The sequence below is a fragment of the Malus domestica genome, chromosome 16, assembly GCF_042453785.1.
Source record: "Malus domestica chromosome 16, GDT2T_hap1".
In the NCBI taxonomy this organism is placed as follows: Eukaryota; Viridiplantae; Streptophyta; class Magnoliopsida; order Rosales; family Rosaceae; genus Malus; species Malus domestica.
Window position 1 is genome coordinate 11,201,354 of NC_091676.1, and position 21,688 is coordinate 11,223,041.

The following is a 21,688-nucleotide window of genomic DNA, read 5'->3' on the forward strand; positions in this document are numbered from 1 at the left end:
GGAGTGCATTTGTTTGGAATTGATTTTACATTTCTTTGTCCTTCAATTTTGTGTGTGTAAATTCTTAATTCATTGCTAATATAAACTTCCTGTAAACTTGTTAGGGTTAGCTCAAGCGATTAGGGAGGGTGAGATAATGTGTTAGGAATATGATAAGTTAGGTTTGGTACTTGTATTATATGCATACGTACCGTATCACATACTGTTGCGAGTGAATCTCACATCAAAGAAAGAAGGGGCTTTGCATCTTGCATGCTTATAAGGCGTTGGTTTTATGTTGAAACTTCAATTTTTTTCATTATATCAGAGTAGGTTATCCCATGTGTCAAGCCCAATGGTCACATATGCTCCACGTTATCCGATTTGTGTTGTCCACATGATATGCTTGAAAATTGGCAGCATGTGAGGGGACGTGTTGAGGGTGAATCATTTCCCTGCCTTGCTTGTGCTTATAAAGAGTTGGACTACCCCTATTGCCAATTGATTTTATGGTGGAAACTCAATTTCTTCACGCACTATACCTGTTTCATATTCTTAATAATTATGTTTGGTATTATAGAAATTTTGATGCCTATTTCTGTATGTTGCATTGCCTTCTATTGATCTAAGATGGTGTGTTTTCTTTAAAGTTGTAATGCAAACCTCTTTACCAAGCTGCTACCCAAAAAAAAAAATATCTCACATTCTTATGGTGATAAATATCTCATTTAACACCACAAAAAGTTAAAAAGTTCAAAAAAAAAACAGGGGAAGAAGAATGCTTTTCCCTGTTAATGCTTTAGCAGCCTACTATGGTCCCTTTTGATTGCTTTAGCTATAGATGGTCGTGCCTCGAGAGAATTTTTGGTAGGGCTACATGACTGTAAAGAACTTTTGCATTAGAGAAAATCAACTTGAGATCAAGTGAGAAAAATATATATAAAGTTTTATATTTTTGTGAGATGTGCTTGTAAATTAGCGTCCTAGAAAACACGGTCAAGAAGTAAGATTAGACTTGGATCCAAGCTTCGTGACATCTTCTTTCACCATTTTTCAAGGCGTAGATTGCTAAGCAGTTCTACGACCACCTCCTCGAGCGATGGTCATGCCAAACACACAAAGTAGAGGAAATGGACAAGATATTCTCTATAACAACTCAAAATTACCTAACCCGTGGCTGAAGTCTCCAACTTCATTGACTTGCGTAGCAATATCATGTTATTTTGTATGACTTAGGGTACGCTTGAATTTCATCGACAACGAGCTCTTAGTCTGGCGATATCCTTGTTTTGAAATGGGTCTTTTTAAGATTCTCTTGATCCACCATTGATTGATTTGGGCTTAGGGAAATGGCTTAGGGGGCTTTTGAAACTTGAAGTTTGCTTCTCTGTTGTTTGTGGTCAGTTTTGCGCCGTGGAAAGCAATTGTAGAGGCCTTGAAAGTGAGGGGCGTTGGAAGGAGATAAGAGGGTGGAGTGGAGTGGAGTTTGTTTAGTCATTCCCTTCTTAATCATGGTACAAAAATAAACACAACAATTATTCAATTTGTTTTTTAAACGAACAATCGATAAAAATAAACGGTTGAATAGTTGAAAGATATTCTTATGATCGTTGTAAATCTTAACAAGGATAACTGCACTGACACAGTGCATTTGCGCGGCCAAGGCTCTCGTCACAATATCCAACCCCATTAGAGTATGATAACCTAAACAATTTTTCACACAGCAATCTTCATCGCACTGCTCATTGCAACGGCCCAAACCATCATTGCATCTCCTCTCCTTTTGAGCACCAAGGTTGCAACCTGTCCCTTCACATGAACTGACGTTGTCTTGCAATATTTCTGTGTTCACCAACATCACCAATATTGCAACTACATGCATGCATTGAAAGGTATTAAATTTTTATCATATATGAAATCTCGGTGATCCAAATACATGAAATATTCTATAGAAATATCAACAAATTATCGAAATCTATAAATTGACAATAAAATAAAATAAAAAATATGATCAAACCCACAAAATAATGATTAAGATAAAGATGGTGGGTTCAAATCATTTAGTTCAAGTAGATCGGTCAATGTATACCTGGCAGGAGATGACAAAACTAAAAGAAAAAAGCATCAAAAATAAACTTTTACAAAAAAATAAGGGAGAAGGATGCCACAACTCATAGCTTAAAAAAAAACAATCTTTTTAAAACAATCCAAAACAAATAAAATTGTTTAGAAAATAAATTTTAATATAAAGGGAAGTATAATTGCTTGGTTAAAATTTGAAACATTAATCAGGGACGTATTGGAAAGAGAAGAATAAAATTCTCTACACATTAAATACATAGATGTAAGTGTAAGTTGATTCCACATGGCATAAATTGAGAGGAGAATAGAGTATTTTTCTTTAAGAAATGCATAGGAGATTCGTTCAAAGTAGAACATTTTATGGACTTTATGTAAGTTCACAATTTAATGTTAATTTTTGTAATCACATTATAAAATGGTAATGTTAGGAAGAAAAAAAATTATTGAACCAAATTTTGTAAACCAAATGATGTCGATGTTAATGATTGGATTATTACTTAAGTATTGATTAACGTGCTTATTTTCTAAGGAAAAATAATAAAAATGGCTTGAAAATTTTGAGTTTTAAAGATAAGAACAAAATAAAGGGTAAAGTGAATAGTACCATGATTGATTTTTTAGTGTTAAAATGTGGTTTTTCGTTAAAATGAACAGTACCACCAGTTTTTCGTTAAAGTTCCCTATTTTCTATTGGTGACACATAATTTAATTTGCAAATTTGGTTTAAAATTTTGGTCTCCCTAGCATTATCCTTATAAATAGAGTAATGCTAGGTAAGTAAATTTGTAGGGAAGATGATCCTCTCCAGATCCACTTTGTGGGAATTCTAGGGATCCTCACATCCTAGCCGTTTATCGTACATCGTGCGATCAGTTTTTGTCAGGTACTATTTGTGTTTAATTTTAAATATAAATCATTTGATTTTTTTCAGACTACATAATGCACGATGAATGACTAAGATGTGAGGATCCTTAGGATCCTCACAATTTGGATCCTGATGGCATCCAAATCCAATTTATAGACTAAATATGCAAACTGAATAATGTGTCACCAATAAAAATAAGCACGTTAATTAACACTTAACGGGATGTCACAATATCCCAAACCAAAGGCACTGCTATGTCGAAAAAAGTAAATTTCTCTCAAGTAGAATATGTTGAAAAACGTAAGTTTTTATCCTATATTCAATGACAATTTGAGTACTTCTGTTTTCAACCATTTAAAGAAATAGGAATTATAGCTCACCAAATAATTTCCCAGACCAAAAAAAGTACACCAAAGAAGGCATGGTTCATATATATAATATATGGTAGCCAAAATCAGCAAGATTTGGGAGCCTGCTATTTTTCTGTTTTCTGCCAATATTTGCATTGTATCTATACAAAACAAAATAGCCAAGATATCTCGCACTCCCTGTATATAAAGGGACTCACGCCTTTGCATTTTATGTGTAGAACTCATTGATCTCGAGCAAAAGCATCTGCCCGAATTCTCACAAACCCTTTTTCCTGCTCGCAAAGATGACGAGTTTCACATCTCAAACACTGATCATACTTCTCATTCAAGTTGCCCTTCTTCCAATGTTGCTCCACTGCAGGGTTTTCTTCCCAATGGATGAGAATCTCATCACCCAAACATGCCAGAAAACCAAGGACCCCGCAGCTTGCGAGGGTCTTCTTCGATCAGACAGTCGAAGTCTCGAAGCAAAAGATGCCACGGCCTTAGTCTTCATCGTGACTGATATATCCCAGACTAAGGCAAACCAAGGCCAGAAAAAAATTGAGGAGCTACTTCAGGCCCCAGGAGCGCCAACAGACAAACTTAACTCTTGCAATGAAAACTACCAAAATGTTATAGAAGATATTCAACAGGCCTCTTCGGTTTTAACCAACGGTGATTATCTCGCTGCTCAAGACCGCATACTGGACACCGTCCATGAGGCTGATTTATGCGACGAACAATTTGCAGGGTCCGATAATCCTCTGTCAGGTTACACCAAAGCTATTCATGATACCGGGACTGTAGGTTCAGAAATTGCAGGGCAGTTGACTTTATAAGTTTGATAAGAAATGTTGCCGCAGTATTAAGCCGATAATAATTCTTGTCACGCATTAATTTCAGCATTTTCTTTCCCAATCAAAGCAATGCTGTTGATGTGAGGTTCAAATTATGATTTCTTTTGTTACAATGTTGAAGGAATTGAACAACAACAACAACAACAACAACAACAAAGCCTTTTCCCACTAAGTGGGGTCGGCTATATGAATCCTAGAACGCCATTGCGCTCGGTTTTGTGTCATGTCCTCTGTTAGATTAAAGTACTCTAAGTCTTTTCTTAGGGTCTCTTCCAAAGTTTTCCTAGGTCTTCCTCTACCCCTTCGGCCCCGAACCTCTGTTCCGTAGTCACATCTTCGAACCGGAGCGTCAGTAGGCCTTCTTTGCACATGTCCAAACCACCGTAACCGATTTTCTCTCATCTTTCCTTCAACTTCGGCTACTCCTACTTTACCTCGGATATCCTCATTCACAATCTTCTCCTTTCTCGTGTGCCCACACATCCCACGAAGCATCCCACGAAGCATCCTTATCTCCGCTACACCCATTTTTTGTACGTGTTGATGCTTCACTGCCCAACATTTTGTGCCATACAACATCGCTGGTCTTATTGCCGTCCTATAAAATTTTCCCTTGAGCTTCAGTGACCTACGACGATCACACAACACGCCGGATGCACTCTTACACTTCATCCATCCAGCTTGTATTCTATGGTTGAGATCTCCATCTAATTCTCCGTTCTCTTGCAAGATAGATCCTAGGTAGCGAAAACGGTCGCTTTTTGTGATCGTCGCTAGATTGCTCCGGTCATTAGTGTGGATAAGTATATAAATGGATAGAGATAGGAAAGCAAACACCAGATGTACGTGGTTCACCCATATTGGCTACGTCCATGAAATAGAGGAGTTCTCATTAATTGTGAAGGGTTTACACAAGTACATAGGTTCAAGCTCTCTTTTAGTGAGTACAAGTGAATGATTTAGTACAAATGACATTAGGAAATATTGTGGGAGAATGATCTCGTAATCACGAAACTTCTAAGTTCTGGAGTGTGGTATCGTCTTGACTTGCCTTATCTGTCTCGTAGGTAGATGTGGCATCTTCTCTGGAAGTACTCTTCCTCCATCCAGGGGTGGTATCTTTAACTGGTGGAGATGCACAAGGTAATGTATCAATTTCACTTGAAGCTTACTTGTAGTTTCAGGCTTGGTCAAGCGCGATACAAACCATGTAGTAGGAGTCCTCCAAGTCGCCGAGCTAGGGGATCTGCTGAAAGAGGTGACAGACAAGGTAAGCAATCAGAGCTCCAAGCAATCAGTCCCAGATCAGAACTTTGATTTCGAGTTCCGGCTGATTGTTCACATTCTCCCTATCTTGCAGGCAGCATGAAGGATAAAGAGAAGAAAAATGAGAAGAGATGATATGGGATACTTTTGCTTTTGAAGAAGTAACTTTCCACAGGCTTATTCTTGAACTGGGCTGGAGGGTTTTCTGGTTTCCTCCAGAGTATAAGACCGACTGAAGAATTTGAGGGTCAAAACAAGTCCATCAAATCTATAGTACGTTCGACCCTGCTGATATGGGATACTTTTGCTTTTGACAGAGTAGTGGATGTATCAGCACGTGTGCTGTTACGCTTGTCTCCACATGCTTCCTTGTATCCTTCTCACTTGCCCTATATGTTCCTCAGGCAGATGCGGTATCTTCCTTGGAAGCATAAGATGTTGAAGATGAGTACTCGAGAGCAATGCCAGGTAAGTAATCAAGTAAGGGGTTCCAGGCAGTCAGTTCCTGACTGGAAGCTTGATTCCAAGTGCTGACTGATTGCTCTCTTTCTCCTTGTCTTGTAGGTAAGAACAAGGCCAAAGGAAAAGACAGGGAAAAAACATGATATGGGATACTCTTGCTTTTAACCCTGATGATATGAGATATTCTTGCTCTAGTATAGCTTGTTTGCAGAGGTATTATCGGGGGGAAAGAAATCTGAATATTTCGAAAGGCTTTTTTGGGAGTGCCCTCTCAGATATGAGGAAGGGTTGAGCATTTTTGCAGGTCTGCTTGTCTGTTGGGGATGGAGGTCAACATATATAGGAGTCTCCCTAACAACAAGTAGTAATGCTATTCCCTTACCCTGCTTGGTCATAACACGGTAGTGGGAGCTGCCAACTTCACATGTTTTAACTTTGTCAGAGCACTTTGAAAAAGTGGTCTGTGGTATCTGGAAAGCTGATGTTGCGTGTAAAGATTACAGACAAGCTTTATCCAAGGAGATCCGGCTCTTGAAGTTGGGAAAGTGGTGCCTCTTCGGTTTTCGAACAAGCAATCATGTCGGAGATCTGGCTCTCGAGATTCGGAGAACGATGCCTTTTCGATTTTTGAGAAAGCCATCCTGCTAGGGGTCTGGCTCTCGAGATTCGGAGAGCGGTGTCTCTTCGATTTTTGAGAAAGTAATCATGTTGGGAGTCTGGCTCTCGAGATTCGGAGGGCGGTGGCTCTTCGATTTTGGAGCAAGCAGTCTTGTTGGGAGTGTTTTCTCGAATGTGAGAAAAGGTTGGGCATGTTTGCTAGTCTATCTTGCCACGAAGCACAGAGGTTGACACACAGGGACTTTCCAATTATCCAGCAGTGGTACTGTTCCTTTACCCTTGTGGGTAATAATATGGTAGCTAGACCTTCAAAATTTATGTGTCTAAACTTTGTTAGTGCTGTTTCTTTGCTATTCTTTTACCCTTCTTGGTCAGAGCGGTGTAGTGGGAGCTGCAAGCTTCACGTGTCTCAACTTTGTCAGAGAACTTTGGCAAAGTTATCTGTGGTACCCATGAGCTAATGTTGCGTGTGGGAAGTGGGTGATTGAACAGTAAGATTCATGTGCTTTCTACTTCATCAGAAATCTTCGACATAATGCCCATAATTTCCGCAAAGCTGACAGGTGCTGACAAGGCTGGAAAAGTAGGTGCCTCTTCGATTTCTGAGATCGGCCCTCGTGGTCTCTGAGCAGCCCAGCTTTTGAGAAAGCAAGCGCCTCTTCGATTTCTGAGATCGGCCTTCGTGGTCTTTGAGCAGCCCATCTTTTGAGAAAGCAAACGTCTCGTGGTCTCTGAGCAGCCCTGCTTTTGAGAAAGCAAACGCCTCTTCGATTTCTGAAGCTCCGTCGAGTGCAGATTTTTATAGAGGCTGGCATTAAGTTCCAAAGCACACTTGAATCTCCACCAGTAGAAGCTCCATTCTTGCACTTCTAAGATCTTGATTTGTCCGACCTCTTCTCTCTTCAACACCTTTGAAAATGTTTGGCCCCTCCGACCGTCGTTTTGACTTGAACCTTGTTGAAGAGGCAGCCACGCCTTCTCCAGACAACATATGGCGCCCATCCTTCGTCTCCCCTACTAGTCCTCTTACTGTTGGGGATTCCGTGATGAAGAATGATATGACCGCTGCGGTAGTGGCCAGGAACCTTCTCACTCCCAAAGATAACAGACTACTTTCCAAACGGTCTGATGAGTTGGCTGTTAAGGATTCTCTGGCTCTCAGTGTTCAGTGTGCAGGTTCTGTGTCTAACATGGCCCAACGCCTATTTGCTCGAACCCGCCAAGTTGAATCATTGGCGACTGAAGTGATGAGTCTCAAACAGGAGATTAGAGGGCTCAAGCATGAGAATAAACAGTTGCACCGGCTCGCACATGAGTATGCTACAAACATGAAGAGGAAGCTTAACCAGATGAAGGAATCTGATGGTCAGGTTTTACTTGATCATCAGAGATTTGTGGGTTTGTTCCAAAGACATTTATTGCCTTCGTCTTCTGGGGCTGTACCGCGTAATGAAGCTCCAAATGATCAACCTCTGCTGCCTCCTCCTTCTAGGGTTCTGTCCAGTACTGAGGCTCTAAATGATCCCCCTCCAGTGCATGCTCTTTCTGGGGCTCTACCGACTACTGAGACTTCTCCTAAGCAACCTTTGTGAAGGCTCCCTCTTGTTTGTTTATTTTGATTCATGTATATGTACATATTTGTGACTTATCGGGGATATCAATAAATAGCTTTCCTTCATTTCAACATATTGTGTTGAATACACCAAAGCCTTCTTCGCTAAGTTCTCTGAATTTTCTTTTGTTGAAGCTTGTATGTTGAAGCTTTGTGAGTGGAGCATGTAGGTTGAGGTAGTATTCCCTTAATTTCCCGAGTGAGGAAAACTTCTCGGTTGGAGACTTGGAAAATCCAAGTCACTGAGTGGGATCGGCTATATGAATCTTTGAACGCCATTGTGCTCGGTCCTGTGTCATGTCCTCCGTTAGATCCAAGTACTCTAAGTCTTTTCTTATAGTCTCTTCCAAAGTTTTCCTAGGTCTTCCTCTACCCCTTCGGCCCTGAACCTCTGTCCCATAGTCGCATCTTCTAATCGGAGCGTCAGTAGGCCTTCTTTGCACATGTCCAAACCACCGTAACCGATTTTCTCTCATCTTTCCTTCCATTTCGGCTACTCCTACTTTACCCCGGATATCCTTATTCCTAATCTTATTCTTTCTTGTGTGCCCACACATCCAACGAAGCATCCTCATCTCCGCTACACCCATTTTGTGTACGTGTTGATGCTTCACCGCCCAACATTCTGTGCCATACAGCATCGCCGGCCTTATTGCCGTCCTATAAAATTTTCCCTTGAGCTTCAGTGGCATACGGCGGTCACACAATACGCCGGATGCACTCTTCCACTTCATCCATCCAGCTTGTATTCTATGGTTGAGATCTCCATCTAATTCTCCGTTCTTTTGCAAGATAGATCCTAGGTAACGAAAACGATCGCTCTTTGGTATTTCTTGATCTCCGATCCTCACCCCTAACTCGTTTTGGCCTCCATTTGCACTGAACTTGCACTCCATATATTCTGTCTTTGATCGGCTTAGGCGAAGACCTTTAGATTCCAACACTTCTCTCCAAAGGTTAAGCTTTGCATTTACCCCTTCCTGAGTTTCATCTATCAACACTATATCGTCTGCGAAAAGCATGCACCAAGGAATATCATCTTGAATATGTCCTGTTAACTCATCCATTACCAACGCAAAAAGGTAAGGACTTAAGGATGAGCCTTGATGTAATCTTACAGTTATGGGAAAACTTTCGGTTTGTCCTTCATGAGTTCTTACGGCAGTCTTTGCTCCTTCATACATATCCTTTATAGCTTGGATATATGCTACTCGTACTCCTTTCTTCTCTAAAATCCTCCAAAGAATGTCTCTTGGGACCCTATCATACGCTTTTTCCAAATCTATAAAGACCATGTGTAAATCCTTTTTCCCATCTCTATATCTTTCCATCAATCTTCGTAAGAGATAGATTGCCTCCATGGTTGAGCGCCCTGGCATGAACCCGAATTGGTTGTCCGAGACCCGTGTCTCTTGCCTCAATCTATGCTCAATGACTCTCTCACAGAGCTTCATTGTATGACTCATTAGCTTAATACCCCTATAGTTCATGCAATTTTGTACGTCGCCTGCAATTTTGTACGTCGCCCTTATTCTTGTAGATAGGCACCAAAGTGTTTTTCCGAAAGCAGCAGCTTTTGAAGCATGCTATATATGCATTGCATTGTTATGGTAACAAAGATTTACCTGCAGAAATTAGATGACACACAAATTTACGTGTTATAATATAAGTGAATTGGTAATATCAAGTAGCGGTACCACTATGTAGAAGTCTCTATTGTTACAAACACCACCAATATTGCATTGGTGTGTATATGAATAGTACAACATTTTTATATTTTATAGTTATTTCTAAAATTCAAAATATCTCATTCTCCCTCTTTTCAATGGCTAGATTTGAAACTAACATTGGTGCCATTCATACTCATACGCACACCAATCCTATGTGTCTATATTAGTGTGGAGCAAAAAATATTCACAAGGCGACACATGGGTTTTTGGATAAAAATGACAAAAATACCCTTGCAGTACAACGAGGTTCCTACGCGCAAGCAACGGGCAACACACTTTCAACCAAGACAGAAGTGCCCAAAATAGGTAACAATTTAAGGCATATTTCATCAAATCCTTTCTATAAGGTAATTCCCAAAACCTAATTTATTTAATATGTTTTATATTCCATTATTTAGCTAATCAATTAGCTAAATAATATATTTCTTTCAAATTTCCTAAAAATTGACTAATTAAGGGATTAATTACCTAATCAATCCCTTAATTATCAAATTGAAACACCCATTCAAACCTAAAAGTCACTAGAGGGCCGGCTATCCCCATTTCAAAACCTAATCGATCAATTTTTTCTACCTTTTTTCACCATTTCTTCCTTTTTATTAGCCAATAAATTCCATAACCACCAAAACATTTCCTTTTATGTTTAATTAGCCAATTAATTGCCTAATTAAACCAAAACAAAACCTAAAAACCCTACTAAGTGGCCGGCCACATTCCTCTCTAAAGTGAACCAACCTAGTCCTATAAATAGGCTCCTATTTTCACCAAATATTCATTCCAATTCTCTTACAAAAAATCCCAAATACTCTAAACACTATTTCTCTCTAAAATTCTAACTTTGGCATCGGAGGTTCTTCGGCCAAAGCCCCCCCATTCATCGTGGGTGCGTGAGGCTTTTGGCCTTAACCTAAGGTGCTAGTTATTTTGTAGGTGCAAAATTGTCCAAGATCGAGGAGGAGAAAATTTGCATCCACAAATTGGTGCTTTCATTGAGAGTTGAAATCCATACTCGTAGAAGACTCTCGCACAAAAAGGTTTTTTCTTTTTTTTCTAGTCCATTTGAATATTTTTCAAACGTTCTTATTATTAGAATTTTTTACTTGCAAAGGTTCTTTGATAAAACGTATAAGAAAAATATAATGGCTAGAAATTTAGAAAATTCCACAAGTGAAAATTCTAATATTCAAGAAATGGGATTATGGAGATCCGTGAGGCTAAATGTGACAATAAGTGGAGCGGCACCACCACCACGAGTTTCCACCACGGGAACCACCACGGTAGCTACCTCGGTAGCCACCCGTGGCGAGGTCCATGGTGCCTTCACCACGGCCCGAGCCGTACCATCCAAGGCTCACGGCACCAAGGCCACGACCCAAGCCATGTCACTCCAAGCCCAACGCGAACTCAACGTGTTGCCAAGCCAAGCCCAAGCCTCGTACCTATGTGCATCACACTCTGAGCAGCCTGCTCCCGCCGAGCAGCCCACTCTCGCGGCCCAACCTGTTCTCGTGGCCCAGCCTGCTCCCGCCAAGCAGCCCACTCTCGAAGCCCAGCCTGCTCTCATGGCCCAGCCTGCTCTCATGGCCCAGCCTGCTCCCGCAGCCCAGTCTGTTCCTGTGGATTTCCAAGCAGCCCAAGTTGGCCCAAGATTATCTCAACTATCCGGACCTACCATCAAGCCGGGGGCATTCTCACCACATTTTTTTGCGGATTTGACATTTCCCAACTCAAATCTCTCGCCCGGAGTCTACCACCCTTCCACTGCCCAAGGAGGTGTATTCCTTCCAAGCTCTTCCAATCCAAATGGCGAACAACACTTGTCTCGACAAGTCATAGAGTTGACGAACGCCCTTGCACAACAGACAACCTTGGTGAATCAACTTTTGCAACGCATCAGGATCCAACGTGCGCCGAACGAGATATCCCGAAGTAGGACAAGGGCAGACGAACCTTTCCAGCAACGTCCCGACAAGCAGCCACTCGACCAGCCACGAGCCGAGCATTCGGGCAGTATACATTCCCGATTGGGCCCCCGAGATAGCGTATACTTCCGTCTTAGCGTGCGGAGGAGTGTGAACTCTCGACTAGGCCCACGGATGAGCATTCATTCATGGTTGGGGTCACACTCCGATAGTCAACATGAGCAACCTTCAGGGTAAAGTGTTCATTCACGGCTAAGCCCGCAAGGAGCATCATCCACCTCACATCGGAGTAGGCAGCACGACAGACAGAGAGAAGCAGTCACTCAATCCAACTCAAGTTCAACCAATAGCCTGCGTAGAACTCGCTCGCCTGCTAGGAACGCACCACATGCATTGCATCCGCGGTATAGACGAGCCAAACACATGGACGAGCAGCCTAGACCAGCAAGTCATGGTTGGGGGCAGCCGAGAGCTCTGCTACCCCAACAAAGGCAAATTCAGGAAGAAGTAGAGAGACTCTTAACCAAGCGATTGCACGATTTCCAATGCAACGAGGTCACCGACGAGGCACTACGACAGAACATGACCAACATAAGCAGATCACCCTTCACGGACGAGATTGAGCAGAAAGAGCCTCAACGAGAGTTCAGCATGTCACATTTCACATATTTCAAAAGAGATGAAGACCCGGAGAGACACTTAAAGCGCTACCGAAGCGCAATGATCCTTTATCGAAACAACGATGATCTCATGTGCAAGATATTCGCCACCACTTTACAAGGCGAGGCGCAAGATTGGTTTTACACCCTACCACCATAATCCATCAGGAATTTCTACGAACTTTCTTTGGTTTTCACCAAAGAATATTCATCTTATCACTCGATCAAAAAGAAGTCTGACCATTTGTTCGATGTCAAGAAGAACCCAAAGGAGTCGCTTCACGACTATGTGAGGAGGTTCAAAGTAGAGAAGGCAAAAATAGTCGGATGCAACGACTCGATAGCTAGAGCAGCCTTCCAAAAAGGACTTCCAGCAGACCACCCATTGTTCAGAAAACTGATAATGAAAGAAGATCTAACTCTGGCAGACTCTTTCGCTCTAGCAAAGAAGCATGCATTTTGGGACGAAATTCGCCGATACCCATTTAAGGAAAATCCAAGCAATCTTGAATATGAAGTTCCCCACTACTCTGAAGGAGATTCAAAGTCTGACTGGAAAAGTAGTCGCATCTGAAGCAGAAATAAGCTCTACCATCATACGAGAAGAGCTGGGGGCCCGACTACCTGTATTCCACAGTTTAAAAGCTCTCATCAATGCTATCAGTTGTATTCCACAGTTTAAAAACTCTTATTGATGTTATCAGAAATTCAAAAGCTAACTTTGGCGATAGTTGTTGTAACCTAAAAGCTTAAGTTTTACCCTCAAACGCACGCAGTCATCATCATGATGCATTATTCCACCGAATCCTAACGAACGCAACAACTAGGCCCAAAAGACACGCCAAGGGTAGACGAACACTGGAAGGAACATTCAAAAGCAAGTTTTATCCTCGTCGCCCCAGAAGATTCTACATAAAAGCAACATGTACCGGCAGTTAAGCACTACCTCCTGCTACGCGTCACACGGCCCTAGCCAACCTTTGCTCCATTATTCAGTTCTAGAGTGGCCTAATACCAGAAATTGAGCATTTCCTACTACATGTAACATGGCCCCAGCCCCACGGCTCCTTACCGCGCCTTCACACCTAGCCTTGACAAAGCAACAGAGCGGCCCAACGACTCCCCGAAGGCAGCCGAGCACACTTTAGCTGCACCTGCTCCCTCAATGGAGATTTCTGGCATTTGCATGTCGATGACGTAATACCTAGAGAAAGTACGCAAGCAGCTTGAGGCATTTCAGACTTAAACTCTCACTCAAGTTCCCCAGGCAGACAACGCCCATGCAGACGTACTAGCCGGCCTAGGCTCCGCACTCGATCACCAACTCAAAACGCTCTATTCCGGTGGAATATCTTAACAAGCCAAGCATAGAGATGGAGCCAACAACCTAAGTGTCATAGCATTCTCATCCAAAGATCCCACACCGGATCACATATCCGCTGCCTAGCACCTCCCGACGACTTGAAAGTTCTAAGATCAAATCCAGGAAGGTGTATGTGGAAACCACTATGGATGCCAATCCTTAGCATAGAAGGCTCTTAACGCAGGCTACTATTGGCCTACCATGCACCAAGATGCTAAAGAGTTAGTACAAAAGTGCCTTAAGAATATGGCATCTAGTAGCACATGTCCACGCCAAGATATCTTCAAGGCGATGGGCAGGCCGAAGTATCTAACAAGACGATCCTCGACTGCCTCAAGAAATCCTTCACCAACAAGAAGGGAAAATGGCTAAACGAACTCTTCGAATGTCTATGGGCATATCGCACCACCAAAAGACGAACAACCGAACGGTAAGGAGATGGTCACAAGTTTAGATTTGGCAGAGGAGAAGTGTGAGCAGACCATCACTTGAATAGTAGCCTACCAGCAGCAATTCCTCCCCAGCTACAACAAAACCCGAAGACTCAAGAAGCTCGACGGGCACCACCTTACAAGCCGAGGACTATCTAGTTGTTATGCAGTTCCTACCTTACAGCTAAGTTCTCGTTCGTTTCACTCGTTTTTTTTAATGAGGAATTCAGAAGTAATCACAACTTGGCTCGGCTACATGCTTACAATAACTGATCACTCCTGCACTTCAAAATAAGACTGCGCCCTACTCAGGGACTTATCGCAGGAATTGCGCCCATCGAGGGACCAACCATGCTCTCTAGTGCGAGAGGGTAAACTAATTGCTCTCTAGTGCGAGAGGGTAAACCAATTCCCCGACATCCATATGGGTCAACTCTCCAAGACGGGAGGATAAACTTTACAGTCCGATTATCCAGACGTGAATGAGTCTGGCTGCCCTAGTATAACTAGATGCACGATGGCTTACGCCGGGATTCCTAGAAGTAGCCACAATGGTCTTTTTCAAGGCTTAACTAACTGAAGGATTTTGGGTCTCTTGGCTTAATCTGTAGGGAATCGGACCTCAGAGACGGAGGGGGCATATTATGCAGTACGCCCTACAGACGGCTGCCCTGGAACCCTAAAGCTGCTACCAAGTGCACTAAGGTAGCCTACGGATTCCGGAAGACTGCATACGGCTTGCCCTTCGAGCAGTAAAGCTGTGCTAGACTTATACAACTGCACATTCTTGTGAAAGGTTAAACAAGCTAGTGCGCATATACGAAGTTTTATCCACTGCCGACATGCTACGTAGTCGATAAGCTTCACCTACCAAGCGCGGAACAACCTACACCAAGTCCTAAAGTGTTGTGATACTTGCTACGCAACCTACAGAATTTGAGAAAGTCAAGGTTAACAGCCTAGTGGTTACGCGAACTTGTCTGCTTCTGTAAGTAAGGCATCCGGCTACCAACCCAATGGCTAACAACTTTGCAAAGTTCTACACCAACACATACGGCTGCATAAGCTACACGAGCTTGTCTGCTTATAAACAAAGTAGCATGCATGCCACTAGTCTATCAAGTTTAAAGGTTAGAGCATGAACAAAAGAAGCGAAGATGAAGAAAAGCGAAGGAAAACATGTTTATAAACAACTAGCAAAGGCCGAAAGAGTTCAAGCAAAACAAGAGCTACAAGGAAAAACAAAGAAAATCCTAAAGGCTACCTAAAATACTACACTACAGCAGCTTGGACATCCCACGACTACTCGGTCGCCACACCTTCAACAGCCGTAACGCTCTTAGCAGCGGCATCATCCGGCGCTTCACTCCCGACTGCTCAAGCTTGGGCACTAACGTCTCTAACTACTTTACCAATAGAAGCCTCAAAAGTAAAAGCAAGCAAGTCTTCCGGAGAAATAGAGAAACCTCAAGCCCATCCTTTTCACCCTTCAAATGCTCATTCTTCTCAAGCAGACTAACACGGACGCGCTGCAGCTCATCCATTCTTTTCAAAACAACAAGCTCATAATCCAACCTTTTGATCTCTTCGGCTGAGGAATAAGCTTCAGCTACCATAATCTTCGCCACCTCATTGGTAGCCTTGCTATATATGCATCATAGCAAGCAGAGCAGTCATTTTATATTGGGTCGTATATTTCGCAAAGGAACTTGGGTAAACAACTTTTCTACCACCATTAACAAACTTGGCACAAGCGTCCATGTCTTCAAGCAGATCTAGTTTCAAAAGCACAATGATCTCAGCAGCCTCCCTAGAAGCGGGCTTAGTGGATTTCTCACAGGCCCACACAAGCAGTATCTTCCTTCCTAGCAGGCGAATCAGTCTCAGCAGCAAAGGGAGTGGGCATTGGCGCCACTTTAACAACAAAGTCCACCTTACCACTCTTCATAATAGCAAGTTTCTCCAAAGGTGAACCAGACTTGGCTCCAAACGAACGTCCTGATATAGACTTCGGCACATGGGGCATGATAAAACCTTTACGCTGAGCAATCTTATCAACAATTGTACTAGCCATTCTCAACATGGAATGCGCCACATGCTCAGATCTAGCAGCCTCATTTTTCTTCCCATTGGAAGAAGTCATGCCAATCACAGGTCTCTCGACAGCAGACAGATCATCATGAGCAGCAGTGGAGAAAGTCTTCAATTTTTCTCAATCGACATCTCTTGAGTAGGCGGGGAAGATCTCTTCTTTCTATCTTCATTCATAGTAGGCTCCACGACAGCGATTAGACGATCCAATGCATCCGCCTTAATCCTCTTTACCTCCTCTTTCGGGAGCAGCCCACCTTTCTCTCGGTAAAAAGAACTAAGTATCCAACGCCATTCACGGTACTTAACAGAAGAGCTCAACCCAGCATTCTAGCAAGTAGAAGGCCTGCATGCCCAGCATTCCAGCAACCCATGAGGCCCACGACCTCCTCATTTCTTTCAGTCGCCAGTTTGGCCCGAGTAAGGTCCAAGAGCCCAAAGGACATGAGTCATGTGGCTCGCCTAGCATTGCACCCCAACGCCACAATCCGCGACCCCAGCCACACAAGTTGCCCTTGGTTCTAGCCAAGTCGAGCAGCTTAAAACAGTGGTCCCTGCCACAATATCTCCTCGGCCCATGCCGAGCCGACTCCTGACCCATGTCAGCCGACGTGCCGCACCACCCCGACGGCTGCCCCGCGGTAGCACCATCCAATAAGAAGACAAGGAAAATTAATTTTTTCTTACCTCAGTGCGGTACGAAGAAGACGAAGAAAACAACGAAAGACGATCCTTTGCACAGGCAAGATGTAGAAGATTGCTAGAGGAGGGGGAACAAATATCATCTAAGCTATCTCTCTATTGTGGGGTAGAATAAATGGCTCTCCAAAGTTGATTTAATAACCCACTTAAGGTGGACTTAAATAGGCTTTGAGAGAAATTTATTTCCCTTTCCTAGAAGGATCTAATTTCTTATTAAAGAGAGAATCTACATCAAAATAGGAAGCAGTCCTAAGTTTCCTAAAGCAAGAAGATCTCTACACCTGCTGCCCTTTTCTGCGAATAGCCCAACAGGTGTGGGGGCATTTGTGGAGCAAAAAATATTCACAAGGCGACACGTGGATTTTTGGACAAAAATGACAAAAATACCCTTGCAGTACAACGAGGTTCCTACGCGCAAACAGCGGGCAACCCTCTTTCAACCAAGACAGAAGTGCCCAAAATATGTAACAATTTAAGGCCTATTTCATCAAATCCTTTCTATAAGGTAATTCCCAAAACCTAATTTATTTAATATGTTTTATATTCCATTATTTAGCTAATCAATTAGCTAAATAATATATTCCTTTCAAATTTCCTAAAAATTGACTAATTAAGGGATTAATTACCTAATCAATCCCTTAATTATCAAATTGAAACACCCATTCAAACCTAAAAGTCACTAGAGGGCCGGCTATCCCCATTTCAAAATCTAATCCATCAATGTTTTCTACCTTTTTCACCATTTCTTCCTTTTTATTAGCCAATAAATTCCATAACCACCAAAACATTTCCTTTTATGTTTAATTAGCCAATTAATTGCCTAATTAAACCAAAACAAAACCTAAAAACCCTACTAAGTGGCCGGCCACATTCCTCTCTAAAGTGAACCAACCTAACCCTATAAATAGGCTCCTATTTTCACCAAATATTCATTCCAATTCTCTTACAAAAAATCCCAAATACTCTAAACACTATTTCTCTCTAAAATTCTAACTTTGGCATCGGAGGTTCTTCGGCCAAAGCCCCCCCATTCATCGTGGGCGTGTGAGGCTTTTGGCCTTAACCTAAGGTGCTAGTTGTTTTGTAGGTGCAAAATTGTCCAAGATCGAGGAGGAGAAAATTTGCATCCACAATTAGGATCAATGGCTTTGAAGCACCAAAGTGGGTGTTAATTACAACATACAGATATCCAAATGGTTATATTTTGAATTGTATTACATGCATTTTAGTAATAGCTATGTACTATATTAAAACACATGTTCTTAATATAAAATTCACATGGAATTTAAATTTGCAAAAGGATTCACATTTCCAACCAACCACACTTTATATACAATAGATTTATCAATAACAAGGTTTGTGCTACATAAGAAAGCATATTACATTCAACGATATTGTCCAACACAACCAAGTATCCAAGGGTGATGATAGTGCATTTTATCCCACCTATGTAGCTATGCACATCCAATGCACATCAATCTGATAACTAACAAAATCCACCCAATTGGTTCTATGCTTTCCCTATGGCATTTCTAGTATATACATCAAGTAAAATTCATAAAAAATGATCATAGTTAACTTTTCACTTACTGATGCCAGTGACATTGACCATGCTCCACTGCACCTCCAGTCATCCTTCCTACCTGAAGCTGCCACATAAAGACACCATTTTAATATATTGCATATAACACCAAATCAAAAAACTAATAGTCAGGGCAATGCTTGGTTCAGGATTGAATGTCAAAATATACAAATATTTCCATATCCTACAATACTTTCATCTAAACAATACTTCCTATAACTATTACCTTAATCAAAAGTGAGATGTTATTACAGGAATTCTTCGAAGTCTTGGGCGTCTACATCGCTGCTAACTCGAACCTCATCATTATCACCAGTTGCATGTTCCACATTCTGTCTATCGCACAAATCATGATCATGTGTTGAGGATATATAAAAGAAATCACGTGGTCTCGTTTTGATTGCAACATGCCATTTAATATATGTTGGATCTTGTACATATAACACTTGTAGTGCTTATGATGCAAATGTAAAGGGGTCACTCGCAAACGAAATCTTATTCAAGTTAACCAATCTAAAGCCATATTTGTATGTTTTTACTCCCTAACCAGTATTTCTGGAAGTGTCATCAAACCAATTGCAGTTGAATAATACCATTTTGCGTTCCATATGGTACTTAATTTCAAATACATCAGTCAGAACCCCATAGTAGTCTACCAACCAATAACAGGGTTCGATCACGTGGGCTAGCATAACTTGGAACATATCTTCACTGGTGTGTCAAGACATGTAAAGCCTTTGCAAGCGAGGTGTAATAGGAAAATATGTTAGCAAATTCCGAGGTATTCTCTTTTTACCGCTTGGCACTGTGTCATCTACCTCGGTTGTATATCTGAACACACCACATGTATGACAAACATCTAAACCATTGTTATGTTTCCAATACAGCTGCAGTCATTTTCACATGCATGGATCTTTTGGTGAGGCAACATGAAATTTTTCAACAATGCCTTTGTACTCATCAGCTTCTTTGGTAACGAATGACCATTTGGGAGTACATGTTTGAAAAGCTAAAGATTAGCTTGCACTACATTTTCGATGGACCCATATAAGCACTTGTTTTGAAATACTCGTATAAGGAAATCCATTTTCTTCATACCACAACTCGGATATAATTCCATGTTGGCGTCTTGCACCATGGCTTGAAACTTACGTGCATATGCAAGTATTGGACTTCCTGACTAGTGTGATTATTAATAGGCATGCCAGCCATTCCACTGGGACCCGAGAAAATATCTTCAAGCAAGGGGCCTAGTTCATAATGAGGAGTATTAACACCAGCAATTTGTTGTGTAGCTTGGCTACTTGGAAGAGGGTCGCCAAATGTCTCTCCATGCCATACCCATGGGCCTTCCATGTATGAACGGTCCATACCTTCAACAATTAGATGCGCTTCGACTTCATTGTTAATCAACCAAAACCTATTCAAGCATTTAGCACATGGACATTTGATGTTGCCATCTTGAGAAGATACTTCCAATGAGTTTGAGATAAATTTTGCTAGCCCTATTTTGTAATCCTATGTAAACAAATTCAAAGTGGCCCAACTTTTGTCCATCTTTCTTAAATATAATCAATAGTTTCCAGAATTGGAATAATAAGGTGCCTACTGATTAAGAAGTCAAGTAAAATATGTAACTAAAACAAATTAAGTAAATATAGTATGCGAATAAAGAGACAAAAATTTACAAACGCAACTACAAGGGAGAGTATATATTGTACGAAAGAATCATTGGTAATAGGAAAATAAAAAATCAATCAATTTTATGAGTGACATTGTATGTATGAGACTTGCAATAGATTTTAAGGTGCATGGGATAATAAGAAGTTCATATAATTCACCAGAAGAAGGAAGAAAATATTTCATATACTCAATATTGTCAGTCAGGTAGTCATTAATATAACGAAGCTTACAAATGGGGAACAAAAGGGGCCAGAAACTAGAAAGCTGATAAGAAATTCTTTAGTTGAACCCTAAAACGTGAGTAATTGAAGAATCAAACAAATTAAGAAGCATGATAAACAAATTGAATAGTTTGACATGAATTTTATTGAATATTAAATATAAGAAACCAAAAATTACCTGCTGAAAATCCCCTAAATCACTTCTATGTCTTGCAACCCCAATTTGATAGTACGAAACCCAACTGAAAAAAAAATGAACCGAGGAGCTGTATCTGTTGAGGAATTGAGAGGGCAAGGTTTGAGAAGAAAATAACCAGCATCCTGCAAGTGGAGCTTCCGCTGCCACGCCTATCGCCAACTAAACAAGGCCGCTCACCGTCTTGCTCACTACGTCATGTTCGTATCCTGCGAGTGCTCCTAGTTCGAGGAACCGCCCGACTTCATCACTGATGTAATACTGGCCGAGAGATGCTATTAAGGTCGAAGGCTCTGTCCTTCTATAGGTTTTGGCCTCTATCTCCCTTTTGTTTTTCACTTGCATCTATAGGTTTTCTTCTCCCCTTGCAATATATATCGCAACTTTCAAAAAAAATAATAATAATAATAACCAACACCACTTTGATGCTTAAAAAATAAATAATAAAATTAAAATGCAGAAGAAAAGTATTTTTAAGAAATAAAGTTATTTAACAGACACCAATAGTTGGTGTCTCAATTTTGAAGGCCACCAATATCAGCGGCATCCAACTATAAAGACACCCAAAAAAATACTAAGAGTGCATGCTTTATGTCTGTGGTCACCAATTACAAATGGTGTGCAAATATCGGTGTCCTATAGCCATAATTCTAAGTAGTGGACATTTACCAAAAAACAACTTGGGAAATTAGCCAAAATGATCATATTCCAAATCTCAATTACTGAAATTATTAGTTTTCCAGTACTTCATGGATATCTGATCACTATGTCATCAATCTCTTATCGTTATACATAAATATCTAATTGATACATTGTCGATATTTAGTTTTTATCAATTTAACAGTTGAGATTTGATTTCTAATCATCTTAATTAATTTCCCAAAAAGGGGAAATCTTTCTGTACAAAATCCGGTTGGATTCACTCTTTGTATAAAGTGACAGTCACACCCAAAACTTAATGTCTAAATGCTGGTTTGGTATTACTATGCTTTGAAAAAAAACTGCTTCTGCTGT